The sequence below is a fragment of the Myxocyprinus asiaticus genome, chromosome 2, assembly GCF_019703515.2.
Source record: "Myxocyprinus asiaticus isolate MX2 ecotype Aquarium Trade chromosome 2, UBuf_Myxa_2, whole genome shotgun sequence".
NCBI lineage: Eukaryota > Metazoa > Chordata > Actinopteri > Cypriniformes > Catostomidae > Myxocyprinus > Myxocyprinus asiaticus.
The window spans coordinates 17,307,349-17,328,253 of NC_059345.1; the positions used below are offsets into that span (position 1 = coordinate 17,307,349).

A 20,905-nucleotide genomic window follows, 5' to 3' on the forward strand; every position below is an offset into this window, starting at 1 on the left:
TTCGCGGATCCGTGTAAACAGGGATCGTTTTGGCAACATTGTCGTCTGTATGCGAAACTTTTCAAAAATGCAAAGGAAAAACTTTTCCGTTTTTAGTGTCGTGTAAACGTACCCTTATATTGATTCTCTTGGCCTGCGATCCGATATTTGCCGATACTTCAAAGTCTGCTGCGATACGATTTAGATTTGATTCGATTCATGGCCCTGCGATCGATATTCCGATATTATGTGCCTATTTTTACACAATCAGTTAAAAAAATGTTGCCCTCAAATGCAACCAAAATATAATCTGAATATTGAATATAATCTGAGCTCTCTGAAAAGTGCAAATTTAGTATCCACATTGGGACAGCCACAACAAAATAAGATACTTCAGATGTTGAAAAAAATTACACAGATAATAATATTAAAAAAATAACGTCACACACAAGTGATCATCAATCATTTGATTACATCTTATTTTTCAGTTTAATCCAATTCAAAGTACTTACATACCCATGACTTGTTTCCAACTATCCGTGCTATCCGCGGTTTTCTTGGCTACAACTTCCACAGTTGTAATGAAAAATTATGTTACAGTTAACTGGGATAAATGTTAGTAAGGGTGCTGATGTGTAGATTTGTAAGTCTTATAACTGATGCTGGAGCTGAGCAGGTGATTTTTCTTTCCCACATTAGTGCTGTTCAGAATGTCGGCGTTGTCAAGACTTTTCACATGGAATGCTCCATGGTACTTTTAAATAGCAAAAGTTCCCACAATAGTTTCGCAGGAAGCCCGGCTGATGTGCTCACACTGATCCTGTCATTGGTCTGGAGCTCGCGTTTCACGGGATAGCAGAGCGCAATTTGGCTTCACAGACCCTGCGCACAACCTTGTCCCACATGAAAATCGTATTTAGCGCTCATAAAGTGAAATGAATGTAATAAGGTTGTTTCATCGCCTGAGGGAAATGCGTACGGACGTGGCTGACATGAGAATATTAAAATAAAGGTGCATCTATATCGATCTTTATGCGTTGTATCAATAACACTGGATCGTTGGTTATTGGATCGATGCATCAATCCAGATCAATGGATCGTTACACCCCTAACAGGCTCATCTTACCCCACTTTCCCCTACACATCTTTGGTTTTATGTCAATAAAGGGGTACTTGAGCCTTACTAGGAGTGCTGTGAGAGTACTTATGGCAAAAAAAAAAAAAAAAGAAAAGGAAACGTGCTATATTACAAGTTTTCTATAACCATAAAAGAAGTTTGTGTGAGGAACAGACTGAAATTTAAGTGATGTCGATGTCTATGATGTTAAAACTGCATTGATTTGCAGCTGTTTTAATTCTGGATGAAAATATTATTCCTGCTTCATGAATAGTAATTGGTTTGATTGGTTAAATCGATTTCTAAACCCTAGGGGTTGCACAGACTAGTCGACTAGTTGAATTGCACAATAAAATAAAAAAAGAAGAAATATAGTGCATGTGGAGCATGGTGGCTCTAATCGACTTTGATACAGATGACACAAATGCTATGGTAACCTGCAATACATGCAAATTGGTAAATATGGAAATACATCCCCATTGTTGCCTGCACGCAAGATCTTGTGGCCACCTGTAACCATCTCAACTAATGGTCTTGACTAGCTGACTATTAAAAACCAGCAGTCGTGCAACCCCTACTACACTCAAAATTAAAAGCAACTGCAGGACTGGTTCCTATTTAAAGACATGTCTAGGAGAGAGGTGGTCATGTTCTGGTGGGTGGTTGATTTAATCCATGTATTACTGGCTTTGATCCTCATTGTGGTTGATGCCCGAGAAGTGTGTGTGTGTGTGTGTGTGTGTGTGTGTGCTGGGGGGGGGGGGGGGGGGGGTTGCTATCCCATCCCATTTAAATGTGTGGAGTCGGATTCTGTCCTATCTAAATGTGTGGAGTCATTTATACTGTGGAAAGGCAAAACAATATTGAGTGACTACAGTAAATCGGGTGTCTTACTGTACTGTACTCCTGTGAAGGGTAGGGTCATAACACCAAAAGCAGCCCAGTCCAGGTAATGTTGAGAAAAGCATCTGTCAAACTCTCTCTGGGCAAGAATGCCTGCCTGACCCGGTGCACCTGTATAACCAACCACAACCTATCCGCCCTCCTGGGCCAGGTAGCTATCAGAAGCAGAGGTGAAGTTGAAGTAGCCAGCTTTTAGTGGCCACAGAACTACTGTGTGAGAAACATTACTGGCAGGGGCAATATGGTCCCATTTCACTTTGAGAATTCCTGAGACAATGCCAAAATCTTCAGGGGGGAAGGAGTCATCAGACAGTTCGACCTCCAGGGCAGCACTGGTGCCCACATTATTGATGTTATACTGCAGGGTAAGTTCTCATTCCTCGACAGCATAACAGTTCAGCAGGGACTTGGAGGCCAACAGATGAGCCCCTTCTTCTCCTGCCACCAGACCAACCACAGCAACCAGAGCAAATATGTAGAGTACCCTCATCTTCGTCCTGTGATTTCAGCCCCAAAATTCCAGAAACTGAAGACAAGAAAGCACAGGGCCCAGATGATGTTTCACCCACTTGTCTAAAAGCTTGTGCTAACCAGCTGACCCCACCTTCACACAGATCTTCAACACATCACTGGAGCACTGTGAAGTTCCCAGCTACTTTAAACACTCCACCAACATCCCTGTCCCAAAGAAACCCAAGACTGCGGGACTTAATGACTACAGACCTGTTGCCCTGACATCTGTGGTCAAAAAGTCATTTGAGAGACTGATGTTGGCCCACCTGAAGGACATCACTGGAACCCTTTCTGGATCCCCTGCAGTTTGCCTATCGAGCTAACAGGTCAGTGGATGATGCAGTAAATATGGGACTGCATTACATAATGCAACATCTACACAGACCAGGGACTTATGCAAGGATCCTATCTGTGGACTTCAGTTCGGTTTTCAACACCATTATCCCTGCTCTCCTATGGAATAAATGAATCCAGCTCTCGGTTCCCACCTCTATCTGTCAGTGTATCACCAGCTGTCTGACAGACAGACAGGCAGCAGTCAGTGAGACTGGGAAAATTCACTTCCAGCACATGTACAGTCAGCACTGGTGCCCCCCATGGATGTGTGCTCTCCCCACTACTCTTCTCCCTGTACACAAATGACTGCACTGCCAAGGAGCCCTCTGTCAAGCTCCTGAAGTTTGCAGATGACACTACAGTCATCGGCCACATCCAAGATGACGATGAGTCTGCTTACAGAAGGGAGGTTGAATGGCTGGATCACTGGTGCAGTCAAAACAACCTGGAGCTGAACATGCTCAAAACAGTGGAGATGATAGTGAACACCCCAGCACTGATTGCACTCACCATTCTAAACAGCACTGTGGCAGCAATGGAGTCATTCATGTTCCTGGGCACTACCATCTCACAGGACCTGAAGTGGGAGACCCACATTGACTTCATTGTGAAAAAGTCCCAGCAAAGGTTGTACTTCCTTCGCCAGCTGAGGAATTTCAACCTGCCACAGGTGCTGCTGATCCAGTTCTACTCAGCAGTCTTCACTGAATCTGTCCTCTGCACTTCCATAACTGTCTGGTTTGGTTCAGCTACCAAGTCAGACATCAGTAGACCTCAAAAGATAGTCCGGACTGCTGAACGGATTATTGGTTCTCACCTTCCCACCCTCCAAGAACTGTACACCTCCAGAGTGAGGAAAGGGATGGAAAAATCGCTTTGGACCCCATTCACCCTGCACACTACCTTTTTTAACTTTTGCCTTCTGGCCAGCGCTACAGAGCTCTGAGCACCAGAACAGTCAGGCACAAGAACAGTTTCTTCCCTCAGGCCATTCACCTTATGAACAGCTGAAAACTGTTTCAGCTGACATTTCGCGGCGCCGTATTGTGGCCCGTTTGGCATAACGCGGCGGCTCAATTCAGCTTATCATGGCCCACCGGCCTGACCGGTTCTCCCGATGGCCAGCCCGCCCCTGATCGGCCCCAAAGTGTGTCGGCCCACCGGGAAAATGCCCGATATGCCATATTACCAATCCAGCCCTGTCTGTATATAACATATTTGAACAACATTATTGCCCTACTGTAGTTTCCTCTATATACAGTATTTATCTGTTGTATCTTATTTTTATTCTTATTTCACTGTTTATGTATATGTGTTTATATGTGTATTTCAAATGTTTGTATGTATATGTTGTATATGTATATTTTCTGTATTCTTTTTGAATTGGAAGCTTCTGTCACCATGACAAATTCCTTGCGTGTGCAAGCATACTTCGCAATAAAGCTCAATCTGATTCTGATTACAGTTACTGGCATGGAAGAGATCATCTCAGTGGTGCTAACAAAGCTAAAAAGTTTCCGTTTTGGGGTGTGTCTATGTTACATGTACAGTGAGTCTGATATGCACAAACTTTATTACCAAAAGCATAAAGTACATAAACAGTGTTGATTTATTAAAAATTTTTTTTGTTGTTTTCCCAGCCACAGCATTGCCACAGAGAATTCGTGCATTTCTCAAATTTTTTTATGATCTCAACCATTCGTAACACTTGTCAATCCCTCAATTCCCTGCACGAGCGTGTCACTCAGCTCCCAATGAAATGAACCGAAAATGTCCACTCAGCACAAATGGGCATGTACCGTTATACTATGATCTGTCCTGTGACAGACATGTTTGGCTCAGCTAAGCTTATATTCAGAGAAAACTGTGTGAAAATTGCAGTAACTACAAACTCCACACTTTTTTCTTTCATTTTCTTTTACTGCAGTTACTGCATTTTACCTTTGTTTGGCAGTATGTGTAAGCCATTCATAGGCTGACCCGTAAAGTTTGTGTTAGCAGCCTGGCAGAGTGAAATTGGCGCAACCAGTGGTGCAAGTTTGGAGGGGGAGTACATGCTTGGCCAAACAATGGAAGACAGGGAAAATGTTTGGGAAACCTGCTTGGAAACAGTAATTTATTTTTTTCCATTTAGTGCCACTAGTGGTGCAGAAATTACACACTTCAGTTTTAAGACAGAAACCTGTTGCTTGTACATAAAACAAGCCAATCAAAGTGCGTGCCTGTGTGTGAAAGAATGAGATACAGGTCCCTCAAATACATATGCATTCAAAACAGAGCCCATCAAGTCAAACATCAAGAAACAGCTTCACTTTTCTGCATTCCAGATGCATAAAATCAAGATCCCTCCTACAATTTTTCCTACTGAATATCCTGTTTCTCCCGGAAATAGGCCAGATTATGGAAATAAAATGGGTAAAACTGTTTCACTTTGAATTTATTTAAAGCAATCAAGTCCCACTCTCTCTCTCTGTCTCTCTGATATTTTCTACTACACAGCCCTTTCCTGCCACTGACACTCAAACAGCATCACTGAGGCAAGAATAGTCAATGCATTATATAAGTGCACAAGCACATACTGACAAATATATATGCCACTTCCTGTCCCCTACACAAGCAAGAAATGTGAAATGTCTGGAGAAATGTGCACACAGCTCATAACTACCATCATACGCATAGCATTATAAACATATAGTGCAAGAACACACACACACACACACAAAACATACACCCCTAAATCTCATGAATTCTTGCAAAAGATTTAATTACATTTTATAGCACCCAGTTGCTCTTGGTGATTTGGAAGTATAACCAATGAAAAAAGGCTCTCCTTATCTACAGCCAATAAGAGGCTGCTCCTGACAAATGACCTTGCTGCAGAGCAACTGATTGGCAGTGTCAGAAATGTCAATCTCTTTGAGACCCCACTGACAGGATAAACAGAGCCGAGATATGCCCAGTCAGAGAGACAAAAGAACAAAAGAGACAATGAATGAATAAATGAACAAACAAATAAATGAACGAATAAAAAGTCACCAAGGCATTCACTCAGTGTTTATTTATTTTATTCCATTTTTCCATATTACTAACAGAACACTAAAACCAAGAATATTTGGACTAACAAAATACCCATAAATTCATGTGAGAAGTTCATTCACAGCTGCTTGTGTTCACCTGAGAATTTGTATTGTTAGCACTAAAATCAATGCAAGTTCTCGAGTGAACAAAAGAGCCACTGTGAATGAGATTTTTTAATGAATGTTTGGGTATTTTGTTAGTTCATGTATTCTTTGTTCCCTATCTGTCACTCACACGACGTTGTGTCGATGTAGTGACACTAGGGGTCACTCTTGGGAGCCCAAGACACCTCTGGTCTTTGATAAAAGGCCAATGAAAAGTGGCGCGTGGTATTTGCATACCACTCCCCTGGACATACGGGCATAAAAGGAGCTGATATGCAACCACTCATTCAGATTTTCTCTTCGGAGCCGAATGGTCGATGTTTACTGAGCTGACTGTTCATTCACCTCTGCTGGATCTGATGGCGCATTTCAGCGGCTTCTCCCTGCTCTGCACTGGTGCACTGCAGAGAACGCCCCTGGGTGCTTCGGTAGAAAAAAGAGAGTATATTTTTCTGAAAGAGTATGTTTCCCTTAAAGAGCGGCACACACAGAACGTCTTTTTAAAGATGCATCTTTTTAAAGATGCCTTTCCGTTTGTGTGTTATTCCTGGTTGCGGTCGTTACCTCTCAACTTCTGACGGTCACGATCGCTGTCTTTCGTGTCTGGGCGCGACCCATGCAGAGACAGCGTTCGTGGATGGATCATGTACTCACTGTGAGAACATGACCATGGCAACGTTGTGGTCGCGGCTTGCTTTCCTCAGCGGCTCCCCACCTCGGTTCTTCTACCTTTGGGTATGAGGCCAGCGCGGCTAGCACTGGGGGCGATTTGGGGACCCCGATGGGACCACCTCCACCGGGTATCCCCCCACGGACCACCCATTCCCCAGCACGCTCGTCTGCCCCAATCAGGCTTCCGGATGAGTCCGCCGGCTCGTCTCGCGGCGAGTTCGACCTCTTGTTCATAGCCCGCAAAGCTGATGAGCTCTCGAGCGCACCATCGGACAGTGGGCTCGTCCAGTCAGATGCAAAAGCCTCAGCTGGGCTCCCCCCCCCCTCGGGTACGGTTGCCCAGTCACAGGCTGATGTGGAAATGATGGACATGCTTTCCAGGTTGGCCTATTCGGCGACACCGTCGAGGACTTTGCCCAGCAGTTCTCAACAGTGAAGCAGCAGACGGAGGCTATTCGGCACATCCTGCCCCGGCACGGCTCAAGATACCGCACCCCACCTGCTCGTCGCCAAGGGCATCCCTCTGCGGTGACGACACCGGCGTGGAGCCCACCGCAGGAAGCAGATACCACCTGTCTCACGGCCGGCCGCCAAGAACCCTTGGAAGGCTTCGAAGCACCCCTGAGACGGGTGACCCAGGGATGATGAAACCCACCTTGGAGATGATAAGCAGACCACTCCATCCCCCGATGGAGGGCCGGGAGGAGAATCTTTTGTTGCTTTTTCATTTAATTTCGCTGCATGCCCAAGTGGCTGCAGTACCCAACAGTTCAGCAAAAGAGCGGTTTCCTCATTCCCTGGGTCACGTACCCAGTGTGCACGGCCATCATCACGACCACTGTCCACCTTTCCATCCTTGCAGGTTTGGCACTCCAGCAGCGGTCTCCCCACCCCTGCACGCCCAGCTGTGGCACAAATCTGCCCCCGATGTGACAGTCTCCACGGGTGATGAGGACAGGCCTCTTCCTCCCCCGTCCCAGGCTGTTCTGGGGGTGGTCACAAGGAGCCAGGTAAGTGCTTCGATGTCCCTGAACTCAGCACAGCCACACCATGGTGTGGCACCACGGGCTTCGCCCCGCCACGAGGCCCCACCTGTGACAAGATTGTCCCCTTGGTCCCCCTCACTCGGAGCTTGGCTTGCGCTTTCCAATCCGTCGCGATGGCTGATCCGGAACGTCTGACTCGGCTACGTGATTCAGTTCGCCAGGTGTCTGCCCAGGTTCAGCGGAATCCACTTCACCTCGGTGAAGGGCGAGAACACTGCTACCTTGCGCACGGAGATCGCTACCCTCCTACAGAAGGATGCGATAGAGCCTGTCCCTCCAGCCAAGATGAAGAAGGGGTTTTACAGCCCCTACTTCATTGTACCAAAAAAAGGCGGTGGGTTGCGGCCAACCTTGGACCTGCGAGTACTGAACCGAGCTTTACACAGACTCCCATTCAAGATGCTGATGCAAAAGCGCATTCTGGCGAGCTTCCGGCATCAAGATTGGTTCGCGGCAGTAGACCTGAAGGACGCATACTTTCACGTCTCGATTCTACCTCAACACAGACCCTTCCTGTGGTTTGCATTCGAGCGTATCAGTACAAGGTCCTCCCTTTCGGTCTGTCCTTGTCCCCTCGTGTCTTCACGAAGGTCGCAGAGGCAGCTCTTGCCCCGTTAAGGGAAGTGGGCATTCATATCCTAGCTCACTCTCGGGATATGCTGTGTGCACACAGGGACCTGGTGCTCTTGCACCTCAGCCGACTAGGGCTTCGGGTCAACTGGGAAAAGAGCAAGCTCCTCCCGGTTCAGAGCATCTCTTTTCTCAGTTTGGAGTTGGACTCAGTCTCATTGACGGCGTGCCTCATGAACGAGCGCACACAGTCAGTGCTGACCTGTTTGAAGGCGTTCAAACAGAAAACAGTGGTTCCACTGAAACTCTTTCAGAGGCTCCTGGGGCATATGGCATCCTCAGCGGTGGCCGCTCAGGTTGATGCATATGAGACCGCTTCAGCACTGGCTTCAGACTCGAGTCCCTATATGGGCATGGTGCCACGGGACACATCGCATGGCCATCACGCCGATCTGTCACTGCCTCTTCAGCCCTTGGACCAACCTCACGTTTCTACGGGCAGGCGTTCCCCTAAAGCAGGTCTCCAGGTGCGTCGTGGTTACGACAGACACCTCCAAAATGGGCTGGGGCACTGTTTGCAATGGGCACGCAGCCGCCGGCTTATGGGCGGGCCCGCGGCTGCGTTGGCACATCAACTGCCTCGAGTTGCTGGCAATTCTGCTCGCCCTGCGGAGGTTCCGGCCGTTGATCCAGGGCAAGCACGTGTTAGTTCGGACAGACAATACGGCAACGGTAGCATATGTCAACCGTCAAGGCGGTCTGCGCTCCCGTTGTATGTCACAACTCACCCGCCGTCTCCTCCTCTGGAGTAATCAGCACCTCAAGTCGCTGAGAGCCACTCATATCCCGGGAGACCTCAACACTGCAGCGGACGCGTTGTCACGGCAGGTTACCCTCAGGGGAGAGTGGAGACTCCACCCTCATGTGGTCCAGCTGATCTGGAGTCGATTCAGACAGGCACAGGTAGGCCTGTTCGCCTCCCAAGAATCCTCCTACTGCCTGCTCTGGTATGCCCTGACCGAGGCACCTCTCGGTATAGACGCGCTGGCACACAGCTGGCCCCCTGGACTTCGCAAACATGCGTTTCCATGACTGGACTTGCCCGTCTCTATCTTTTTGGGTAGTCGACTTGTCCCCAAAGGGCCATTCGACACTCATAACTGTGTTAAGGGAGGTTACGTGTCGGCCTGGTTCGCTGGCTACAAGGCACACAGTGGTCTGCCTGTCACACACCGCCAGTTCACAACACAAAGTTCAGCCAGTTGCGGCGTTTTGTATAGGGACCCCTAGTTTCACTACATCGACACAACGTCGAGTGAGTGACAGATAGGGAACGTCCTGGTTACTTGCGCAACCTCCATTCCCTGATGGAGGGAATGACACGTTGTGTCCCTCCTGCCACAATGCTGAACTACCCACTGAAATGGCCGGGACCTTGTCTCGGCTCCTCAGCATAAAACCTGAATGAGTGGTTGCATACCAGCTCCTTTTATACTCGTATGTCCGGGGGAGTGGTATGCAAATACCACTGGCCAATTTTCATTGGCCTTTTATCAAAGAACAGAGGTGTCTCAGGCTCCCAAGAGTGACCCCTATCAGGGAACGGAGGTTACGCAAGTAACCAGGACATTTTAGTGTGTGCTAGTAATATGGAATAATAATAAAAAAATAATAATCCTTGAATGAATTTGGTGATGTTTCATAGGCTTGCAGTGGATGTCAACATTTAGTCTGAAAAATTACCCAAACATCTGATTGTTTCTTACTAAATCCTAAGATTTCAGAAGATTTGGACTATGAAGCACATGCCGCCTGGACTACTGTTATGATACGTTTGGATTAAGCTTTAAAGTGAGCCACTATCCACTGCCATTGTATTGAAAACATGGTCCGCAATATTCATCAAAGCACAGTGTGACTAGTGTTGCATTCATTCTCTATGAGAGCTTGGCAGCTGGCTGGCCAACATGGTCATATGGGAAGTTGTCATGTTGTTTCCGAGAGTTCCAGTACCCTACAACAGGCCACACATTATGCTGACTCAATGACAAGCGCCATCACCCTTTTGCACCCAGATGACATTTTTGCATTGGCTCCAACATGTCTACCTTCCCTTGAGGCACGACTGGAAGTGCATTTCGCTAACATTACATTTTTATTCCACTGATGGTTAGGTTTAGGTTTGGGGTTTGGGTTGGGGGTTCAGTTTATAAAATATGCATTCCTCTTTATTGTATTAAATCCTGTACAGCTGAAAACAACTAGCTTCACAACTCACTTTTGGCACCCCTCCATGGACATTTTACCTGGAAGATGGAGCTCACATGGCCCATACATTTAGTCTTACAGTCTGGGCTGGCACGGTGGGGGATTGTGGAATTGATAGTAAAGCAAGCAGTTAGAGTGAGAAGAAGTTGGGAAATTCTGAACTTTATGCAAATGAGTGGAAGTGAAAATGCTTGCTGTGACAAGCCAAGGCTGTGTGACATCTGTCATAATTTAAAAGCTCATAAAATGGCATGATGTAAAGCTTTGCTATATACTGTATACTCTAGGCATTCAGAGATAAAGTTTACTGCATTCAAATTAAGTATATGATGACTCGATTAGCCATTGAAAGCAATCAACCAAACTAAAGACACTGCTATAAAATCAATACAAAACTGACCTAGCCTCTGAAAAAAACAAAAAAACAAAAAAAAAAACATCAGATTATTGCAATCCGATATTACATACTCAGTGTGCAGGAGTTCATAGAGATGCATTATTTTGTTTTAACATTTTGTCATCTATGTTTTTCTTTCTGAAATATCTTGGTGTGAATTTAAAACGACATATTAGTGCAGCCCCAAATTAGCCCTTGCTGGTATCTTAGATCATTGCTTTCATTTGGATAATCCTCTTGATCTGTTGTACATGGAACTTTTGGATTATTGTTATTGGCCCCTTATTATTGGCTTTGATCTTGGATGCTTGTCTATTGTTTTGTTGAATATGTTTTATTTTGATTAAACTATGCATATTGATCCAACTCAACTGACTCATCTGTGTCACAGCGATTGAAAAGCTATACATTTTAATCCATTAATAAACAATGCTGATGCCAAAATTAAGTCGCAATTGATTTTCCCTCATTTTTAAATATTTTTATTAGATACAATTTTACAGAAGAATAGTTAAACATTCAGTTATTACAAAAGTAACATGACTTTAAAAAATGAAACAAACCAATTAAGTCAATTCATAGCTAAAAAGAATCAATAGAACACTCGATAAACAGAATAATTTAGCCATCACAACAATACTGTTTGTAAATATATTTGTATATATGCTAAAGCATGAAATATATCAGATAAAGTGATATCTCCATCTCTCCATGTATATTTCACTGTATTATTATGTAATCTTTAATCTTTTACAGGTCATATTTATAGTAAATTTGGGTCATTCGTGAAATTCTGTAACATTTCAACTTGGGAAAAAAAAATCAACAACATTTGATTCATTGTTTGAAAACACCACAATATCAGGCACATGTTAAACCTCCAAAAAATCATATTTTCCCACTTCAGGCCTCAAAGCCCTTTTATTATCTTCTATTTTTTCCTTTTTTTTTTTTTTTTTTCTCAACCCTGTCATGGATATAGTCAAGGATATAACCACATATCAGGATTGGGTGGGGGGGGGGACCAAATGTAATAATTTAATAATTAACCATGGAAAAAATCTCATATCAGTAGACCACTATTATGAATACTGGGGGGGACATGTCGCCCTCAATGTCTATGGTGTTTACGGCCCTGGACATAGTGTAAGTGGTTTGAAAATTATTCTACACAATACTTGTTATAAAATAAACATCAAGCTGCTGCTTATGTGTCCCTCAGACCAATTTAATAATAACAAATACAATATAATATTAATGACAGTTTTCTTATTTTTATGTGATGAAGCTACAAAATTGCCAAATGCACAGATGTGTCAAATTGCACATCTGTGGTCTCATTATTTTTGTTAAAAATGTATTACATTTAGATTTATAATTAAAACCCCAACTTTTTTGTGCTAACCTTTAACATGTCAGGCTGTGCTCAACAAACAATACTTTTATTTTTAATTGTGTTTCCATTTTAATTATCCAATATTATCACTCTCGCCTCAACCCTGTCACAACTTTCCAACCAATTGGCTATACACCCACGTATTTTTAACACCATGTTTAATTAAAATCAATAAATAGAATTTGCAATGCATATTATATTGACTATTGCATATTGTTGTTACAATATTCATACATTTTGTAAATAACTCAACCCCATCACAGGTCTACAGTGGAAAAAATGTGACAGTGTTGAGTGTGACAGGGATGTGGATTTTTGCCAAAAAATGGCCACTGTTTCTCATGTGGTGTAGGACAGAAGACCACATAGCATGCATGAAATTAATAAATTCTACACTTATTTATGGATTAAAATATAATTTAGAAAAGTGCTGATGTAATATCTTAATTTCATGTGACAGGGTTAAGTTGTTTTGCTTGATTAAACCCATCTTACTGTTATTCACTTCAAAATATGAATACAAATTATGACATTTCTTACATGTTTCTGCACCACGCTGTTGTAGATAGCTGAATAATGTCACTTCTGGTTAATAATCTCACATATGGGTGGACTAAAAACATTTTATGGCCTGAAAATGGTTGGTGTGATGGGGTTAAGTTCAGACTGAGGGACAAAATTTTATAGCCTATTAATTAATATTTGGTAAAATATCTTTCTCAGCAAAAGTAGACAAATAAATGTCAACATTAATGACAAAACTTATAGACAGTCTGCACATTTTATTCATTATTTTCTAGGTACAAATTCAGTAAAGTGCCTCAGGGACATGACAAAATGCTTGGTTTAAGGTAGAAAGAAGACATTATTTAATGATAAAGATTATTTTAATGCAAAAATTATTTTAATGAATTATAATGGACATTTCAACATCTTGTATAAAGATTTCAACATTTGTTTTTGGTGAACCACCACTTTAAAAATCTAGGGGACTGAAATATTACCCAATCCCTTAAATTACCCATTTACGTTTTCCATGGTAGTGTTTGGGAGAAGTGCAGCACATCTTCCTGGCTTCAATCAATATGAGTAAAGACATACATCCTGCTTTATTCTGGTCATGCCCACTGCTCAGGAAGCCCAGCACATGGTAGCAGAAAGTGCCCCATACATGGGCAGCAGAAAGTGTCACAACAAGAGTTGACCACACACACACACACACACACATACAGCGAGTACCACAAGAGCCTTAGTGACTATTTACTGTAGGAGAGGTTTGCTGGACACACTGAAATTGGATTTAATGTACTGACATGGGAAATGGGAAATGGTTTTATAATGGTGGTTTGAGAAGTATATGCAGCTGATCAGCTGATTGAAAATAATTACTGTATAAAATACAGGTATATTGTATTTTTAATTTTCTCATATAGTTTTTAAATTGATTGAGCAATTCACTCTGTGACCTCTGCTGATGTCATCTCAACCCTCTAACTCACCCTTGTAGTCCTGTAGGCTAAACTTACATTTTAGTCTATAAGGGCGCTTAATAAAATACCCTCTCCTTTCTGTTCTTGTCTCTCGCTCAACCTTTTTTTCTGCGTTTCTGTAACAGTTGTGAATGTTGCTTTTGAGACTTTAAGTACGTTAACAGGCTTTATGGGAAATGTATATTCAAAAGCATCAGCGTGGACTGGACATAAAGGAACTGCCATTTTAGTCACTCATCGTGAATGGCAAAAAACATTAATACCAGAACTGAAAAGGCCTGCCTGCCTGCCTACTTAACCTCAAAGCTCTCATGAAAAATTCTCATAAATTACAGGCTGCCACTAGCATTAAGGCAGGTAATTTTCCCTTGTGATGTTTTTCCCTTTTTCTTTCCCTGACACAAAAAAAGTCCTCTGACCTCATCCGCAAAAGAACTGGCAGACTACAGAAAGACTTTATTCTTCTTTTAAAGTATGGAATAAAAGAACATTTAACCATTTCCATAGTGTTTGGAGGAATGTGTTGTGTTAAGCACATTTTTCATTTTGCTTATCATAACATAATTCTAATTTCTGACTCTACTTACATTTACATGTATCTAATTTACATAATTTACAGATATGTTCTTGGTAGATTCCTTCTTATCAAGGCAACTTAAAAGGGACTGCATATGTTGGGCCTCATGTATTCAGATAGAAGACAAAGGCAGGCCTAACAGTCGTAAAAACCTAACTCAAGCCCCCACCTTCCAAGTCGTAAATCTTACTGATAAAAATCGTGCCAAAATCAAACAAAGGGAGTCCAAAACAGACTACAAATCCATGAAGCCTTGCTCACTAAAGGATCGAACTCTCAACTCCAATTGGATGAGGCACACAACAGAACATCCCTCAAACATGACATCATCAGGAGTTGAAATACCTCTGAAATGTTTCGTGAGTTGCTTCCAGCGACTTTGTAGTGTGTGGACGCAGCTCTTCGCTGCTCTCCGGTGCAACCTCATTGCACAAGGAAGTAACGTCCGACTTGAAACTGTGGCCATACAACTGGACGAGTTGAGATTTCTCTGTGTTCAACCGAACACTCTAACGGATCCGAAAGAGACCACTGAGCAATTCGCATCTTCATCCGTTTGCCTACAGAAGTGAAGAGATTAAAGATTTCTCTTCCATCTTCAATCAAGTCGACATTTCTGAGTTCTCCGCCAGCCCGCCGAGAATCAACAGCCGTACCGCCCGCCGACAGAGCGAGGAAACGGCCTCCCGTCATCACCCGAGCCTCAAGGAACCGGGTCAGAGTTAAAGGATGGAGGAAGACACATTCTACCTGTGTCCTCATGCGATTCAAGTAAGAGGTTTACGTCTGGGCAGAGATAGAATATTATAGTGTGTTATTCTTGTGTTTCAAGGTTTTTGCTTGTACAGTTTACGGACCGCCATGTCCGCTCATTATTAATACTCAGGGTATTAATTATCACAAATTTGTTTTGCTGTATTGTGGTCCAACCAAATTGGATTGTTGTGCAATTTCGCCATCGCGGGTGAGACAGCAACTGAGTTTATCCATTAAAGAGTCAAATAACGCAGGACTTTTACGAGCCGTCCACCGCGTCTCTGAGTGATAAACTGACAGCTGTTTTCTCTCCCACTATCGCGAAATCGGCTTTAGGGCTGTCACTTAATCATCTCTCTCTCTACTAACCACACACCCACACACACACACACACACACACACACCTTATGTGTTATAGGATTATTTTATTTCCAAATCTAATCATATCACTGTTTAGTTTATTGAATGCATTGTATTAATTATTAATTTATATTACTGCATAAATAAACTTTGTTATATTACAAAGAGAAGTGTTTTGGTTTGTTTTGCATACGCCTGTGTCGTGCTGACGGGATGTCAGTGCTCGGATTCAAACCTTCATTCATTGTTTTTTTTCCGGAAAATCGATATTCTTCGGATGTCGATTTTCCTAAGAAAACAATCTAATATTGAGACTGTTTTACTATTTGGTTATTAGTCCCTGATTTCAGGGTGGTGCCCCATCAATGTTAATCCTTATTAATATTCTATTGATTTTTGATAATTGATAATTATCTTTGATGATTGAATTTGAATGATCAATATGCTAGTGTTAATTTGAATTAATGTTTCATCGATGTTAACAATTAACGATTATCTTTGATAATTGTTGATTTAAAGGATTTTAAAAAGCTAACATTGATTCTCATCAATGTTCTATTGATTTTAATAATTAATAATTATCTTTGATAATTATTAATTATTGCTAATAACCAAACTTGCTCCTAAACGTAGCACACTACATTTACTGGAGCCCCATATGAGGTTTTAATGAGTTAGATTCAATTGATTAATTTAAATATTAATTAATAACTACAGAAATAATTATTAATTATTTCTGATAGCAACACTGATCTAAACAACCAGTAAAGCCCTACACATATATCACATAATTACCAAACAAAAAATTATCCATGTCAAATATTGCAGTTTATTATTACTGAATAATTTTATTACACTGCCTAATGTTTGGATTTCATGCCCAAAGCCTCCCAACCGTTGTTGGCGAGTTTTGGGAATTGCAACTTGGCAATGTAGAATTAGGATTGTGTTTTAAAACATATGGAAGCAGTCACAATAAGGATTTTGAGGATTTGTTATAGTTTCATAGTTTCAGTACTGTAATGGTCTTCTAGTTAGCTGTTATGGACTTATATTTTAATGTACGGTAGATCTTCAGTGCATCAAATACAAAATGAGATAATACTATATACGTAATATATTATAGTACCTGTTCAAGTGCAGAAAATCCAAAAATCTTCATCTTATTACAAGGGATGTAAGGCTATGAAATTGACCATTTATGCATTTTGTGATGTTTGTTATGGCACTATTATCACTATTATTATTGCTCACATTTATTGTATGAGTATAAAATAGTAACACTTTAGGGTAACGTTCCCTTTTTTAAAAAGGGTGTTCATTAATGACTAATAAGTAATTTACAAATGTATTATAAATCACTGATATGTGGTTATAATAACGTGAATAAAATGGGTGACTTTCATGCAATACCTGCCAAAAAGGGAGCCATTAAACCTTACATGCTATAAATGTTTAATAACAATGCAACATTTGTAACCTATGAAAATGTACCTTAATATAAAGTGGACACTTATAAAAAAATGTATTAATGAGTTATCAACATTAGAAATGTAAAGTTCAGTATTGTTTAATGGTCATCAGGCTAAATTATTTGATACAGTATATATTTTGTGAATGAGCATGAAGACCTGAAAAGTGTTTTGCCAAGGACTTTAGGTAACTATGATTAGGTACGTTGGGACACCACTCAGAGTAGCACCAATCTTTTGACATTAACGTGATAAGGATAGTGTGAACAAAAGTCATTACAGTAATTAATAGAAACACAAAGTGGACTGTAACTAAGTGACATCATCCCTCCTTTTAATATCACCAAATAATCTATTGTTGTTTCATTGTGTAAAAAAAAAAATCATGAAGTATTCTATTTTATTAATTATGTTTTGTAATAATATAAGTATTAAAAAATGTATTTATTAAGCTTTTATAACAAGAAAATTAAAATGCTCACTGTTTTGCAAGTATTGTATAAAATATTTTTTATTCATGCTTTTATAACTGCATATAAGTAGATTTTAATGCATTTTTAAATTACTTATAAGTCATTAATGAAACCCTTTATAAACCCTAACAAAAGAAATGAATGTGAAGAGTTACCTATGAAACTTAAGCATGTAACTTATTCCACACTATTACAGACATGACCTGTATCAAAGGAACCAATATTTATATATATATATATATATATATATATATATATATATATATATATATATATATATATATATATATACTGTATATACCTGTATATCCTTTGATACAGGCCATGTCTGTAATAGTGTGTATATATAGTATATATAGTTCCAAATGCATGATTCAAACCAAACACACTTTCTGTGAATTCTGCAGCTGGCAGGCAATTATGGAAGATAAATCAAAACAAAAATTCTCTGATATGTTTCATCCACTCCATCTGTATGTTTTAAGCATAACACTCTGTTTCAGCTTCAGAATTAATATTCAGAATGACAGTGGCACTGGTTTGAGAGATCGGATGAATGTGCCTGCATGGTAATCGATGGCAGTGGACGGGGTGTGGTGAACAGAAAAAGAACAGAACAGAAGGAGATTGGCAGTGCACTGCAAAACAGCAAAGAGCAGTGGCAATGACATAGAGGGCTATAAATAGAACTCTGTACATAAAGCCAGAGGCTACCTGGCTGGCTGAGGGCGAGCAGTTGTTACAGCAATCAGAGATGATTTATACCTGGTACAGTGAGGTGCCGCGATTGTGCACCTGAGTTCTGCCACAAGTGGTGTCAGTTTTGTGATTAAAAAAACAAACAGTGGCTATGTTTACATGGGCAGCTACAATATGACAGTAGACAATATTTTGAATACAAGCATTGATGTATAAGCAGCATTTTTATCAATTAAGAAACTTGGAACATATTATTTAAAACATGTAGTTTCCTTAACCATGCAATGACTATTACATTTTTGAGCAATTGGAAACATATGGCAATCAAAGCACTTTGTTGTACGTGCTTTACATTCCTTATTTACAATCATTAATCAGAACATGCTTTGCAGCATAAATGGGAATATAAATGGAACAGTTTAATAAATAACCTGTGTAAACAATCAAAAACTTATGTAAACAACTTAATCAGAATGTCATCTTATTCAGAATAAATGCAGTCCATGTTGTAACAGCCAGTTGTGACTAAAGATGAGGCATTAGGTAATTCAACAATAAAACCTGTAAATATAGTCTGTTGCTAAAAATTGTATGCTAATTGATTATCATCTTCATACAAAAATCAATTATTTGATTAACTGATTAAAAGCATTTGTGATATACTACATCACATATCTGTCTTAGGATGAGGGCATACTTTTTACAGACTGCATATATTGTATCAGATGGGTTCTAAATTAAGGTTCAAAAGGTCATTAACCTCATTTCATGGAATTTGCTGTACTCAGTTCTGATTACAGGAAGAAAAACACTTATTTTTAAGAGTAAAGCTTATCAAGAAATATTTAATCAGAGACAAGCATAACAACACAAAAATAATTTTGCCTATTTGATATACTTTAAACTTTAGGATTATAATAACTGGCCTGGATTGGACATTTTAAGGGGGTCAAGTCATGAGGAATCAAATATTCCTTTATATTTTGACATATAAGATGTCATTCTACTATAAAAAAACATACTGTAAATTTTAGACCTCAAAACTTAATCCCCAATGCAATAACATCATTTATTGAAACCAAGTTGCAAAAATGCCTTGTTCTCTACTTCTGCGACTTCCCTACGTCACTAGGTGGCCCATTAATTCATGACCACCTCTACAGCAACAACATCAGTCATAAATAGAGAGAGAGCAGGACAGACAGGCCTGGTGTGGCCTACTAACTATTCCTGAACACCAAAGGGGACCCATCTGGGCTATTTTGAATTATGTTTGTATATAAACATGCACTAGACAGACATCTTTGGCCACTGTCATGTATCTCGCGCCGCTTTTAAAAGACACAATCTCAAGTTACAACTTTGAAAAGGAGACCTCATTCTGTTTCATTCAGCTGCGCTGTATCTTGTTGTTTTGAGCACAAACTCATCCTGGACACATTCTTGCACTATCTCTTTAATTGTTGGTCTATGTAAACATGCACTAGATGGACGTCTTGGACATCTCAGTTATCCATGCCTTTGTTGGCTAAATTCATGATAAGTTACAAACTTAGAAAGAAAATTTTAGTAAAATCAAAAATATAAGTCAAGGTAAGCCATTACATGCTCAAGTCCACTTAAATTACTAGTATGCACTGTAGCATAATTTATGCAGATTAGAGTGCTACTGTTACACTTTTTATTATTTTACTATTTGCTACTTTTATTTATGCTGTTGTTATTTCATAAAGAAAAGTAGTTAGGGCTCTATGGTGGCTACATATAAAATGGACCACCCTAGGCTATACAGCTGCAGTCTAAATGTTCTCCTTAAACAAGTTTGAATTAAATACCAATCAAGTGTAAGCAATTGTTCCCTTTCATAGGTTCACTTAACATCAGTACTGATGTTACACATGGAATCAAGGTTACATACTGTACATAATCTATACATAAGACAATAGGAATCATTCAATTGAATTCTTATATGATTTGAACTTAGAATATTAAGTTTATTTTTAAAATGCCTATGCTTATTATCAAGTTGCATACATTTCCATTAACATTATGCTCGGTTTAATCAAATTCCATCTTAAGTTGACAATTTAAAAAAAAGCAATTTTTAAAGGCAGCATTGAACTTTTCTTACAAGAATGTTTTATTAACAGTGAAATTCATGACTTTCATTAACACAGTTTCATTCTTCGCACTTCAGTTACCTTGTTAGCTAGCTAGCTATAATAACAACTTTAACTGCGCATTTGCTACCTGCTGCTAATTTATGCAGGACCCCTGCATGCTCTTGATTCAGGTATTCAAGCAGGGTGTTATTGCTCTTTTGGAAGTAATAAGCTTCTCCACAAAACACATTTAGTTTCTTTGTGTACTCACTATTATATTTGTTTGTACAGAAAACATACTGTCATGGGCAATTTCAGACACATGATCATGAATTTTGTTTTTTTGTTTTTTATTTATTGTGTTTTGAGACACCATAAAAAAGTCATGTCTTTTGGTCCTTTCGACATAAAAACAAAAAATGATCTATGTTTATATATATTATCTTTATTATCTATGTTAATTCTATGGAGCAAGGGATTCCAGATGGTTTTAAAGAAGAAATGTAAAGCCTGTATTTTGACACTTATTAATCTATAATATATGTAGCCCATCCTTATTAATATATAACCCAATAATATTCATAGACTTCTTTCAAT

General features: G+C 40.4%; 1 pseudogene; it reads right to left on the reverse strand.

Moving 5' to 3' along the window:
• Positions 1 to 1,967: 1,967 nt before the first annotated feature.
• LOC127415017 (translocon-associated protein subunit beta-like) lies at positions 1,968 to 2,489 on the reverse strand (annotated as a pseudogene).
• Positions 2,490 to 20,905: the final 18,416 nt, after the last annotated feature.